We start from the raw sequence: 1,813 nt of genomic DNA, 5'->3' as shown, positions 1-1,813 counted from the left end.
TATTGGACAATTTAGAAGAATTGAATAAATTCCTAGAAACATAGAATCTTCCAAGACTTAATCAGAAAGAAATATAAAACAAACAGCCTGAATACTAGTAATGAAATTGAATCAATAATCAAAAACCAAAAGTCCAGGACCAGATGGCTTCCCGGGTGAATTCTACCAAACATTTAAAGAATTAGTATCTATGCTTCTCAAACTATTTCAAAAAAATGAAGAGGAAGGAATGCTTCCAAATTCATTCCTTGAGGACGGCATTACTCTGACGCCAAAACCAGACAAAGACAACATACACACAAAGAGAAAATTAGCACCCTAGTCCAAGAGAGTACGTGAAGTCACCTGGTGTGTCATGCCTAAGATCCCAATTCTGAAGACTATCACTGGACCTGAGATTGGGAGTTGTGGGTGCAGCAACTCAAAGAGGACTATCAATCTTATATTCAGTATGTGGATAATAATAAGAATGTGAACAATGTTTGCTTTTGACAGGAGTACAACAAGGAAGGGACTTGGTGTTTGGAAAATGCTGTTACACTCATGGTTCTAAATATGTGTTTGACATCAAATTTGACATTCCTACCATATATCCATTCCACTAGTGCTTCAGAAATTGCAGTCCCTGAGCTGGATGGAAAAACAACCTGAGCTGGATGGAAAAACAAGAAAGATGTACAGGGGTGGCAAAATATATCCCACTGATCACTTTAAGCCATTGTGGGCCAGAAACGTGCCCAAGTTTGAACTAGCTCACCTCATGGCTCTGGGGCTGGGTACATAACTGGCAGTACAAATCCCTGATTGGATTCAGAAGGGCATGATGCCGCTTAAAGAGAAATGCAACCAGTGAAGGGTCAAGCCACTGAGGCAGGACAGAGAGACTTTTGATGGGCTACATTTCTGTTTTCTGTGCATCACTCTTCTAATCTAAAAGCTTCCCCACACCTCTTTGCCCATAATTGTTACTAAGTAGCCACAGCAGGCATTGCTTAAAAACACCACCACATTGTTGCTACTGAATTTCAAGGCTACCCCTGGAGAGGAAAGACTTGGGCTTTGGAAAGCCAAAAGTCAATCTATATCCCTTCCCCAGGTGGAGCAATGTGAGATCCCAGAGGGATCGGGTGTGCTGAAAAAGGGTACATTGTCTTTTTGGTTTCTTGAGATAACTCATCAATAGAAACCACTTCTTCTGGTGGAGGGAGGGAGGGAGGAAGGGAGGAAGGGAGGGAAGAAAGAAGGTAGGAAATTACAGGCCAATATTCCTGATGAACATAGATGTACAAATTTTTGACAAAATATTAGCAAACCGAATTCACCAATACATTAAAAGAATAATTCACCACAATCAAGTTGGATTTATTCCAGGGATGAAGGATGGTTTACTATTTGGAAGTCAATCTACATGATACATCATACAACAAAATGAACAGTAGAAATCATATAATGGTCTCAATAGATGTAGAAGGAGCACTTGACAAAATTCAACACCCATTCTGATTAAAAAACTCTCAACAAATTGTGTTTAGAGGGAACATACCTCAGCATAATAAGGGCCACATATGACAAACCCACAACTAACATACCCAATGGCAAGAAGCCTAAAGTGTTTTTCTCTAAGATTAAGAACAAGACAGGGATGTCCACTCTTGTCACTTTAATTCAACACAGTACTGAAAGGTTTAGGCACAATAGTCAGACAAGTAAAAGAAATAAAAGACATCCAAATTGGTAAGAAGTAAAACTGTCACTATTTGCAGATGACATGACACTTAATATAGAAAACCTGAAAGACTCCACTGAAAAACTA

At 39.3% G+C, this 1,813-nt stretch overlaps 1 pseudogene; it reads left to right on the top strand.

Moving 5' to 3' along the window:
• The first annotated feature begins 355 nt into the window (after positions 1 to 355).
• Positions 356 to 853, top strand: LOC116643960 (annotated as a pseudogene).
• The last annotated feature ends 960 nt before the right edge of the window (positions 854 to 1,813 follow it).

The sequence above is a fragment of the Phoca vitulina genome, unplaced genomic scaffold (genome assembly GCF_004348235.1).
Source record: "Phoca vitulina isolate PV1807 unplaced genomic scaffold, GSC_HSeal_1.0 scaffold28, whole genome shotgun sequence".
In the NCBI taxonomy this organism is placed as follows: Eukaryota; Metazoa; Chordata; class Mammalia; order Carnivora; family Phocidae; genus Phoca; species Phoca vitulina.
The sequence above is the reverse complement of the archived record's forward strand: the minus strand, read 5'-3'. Positions and strand labels throughout refer to the sequence as shown.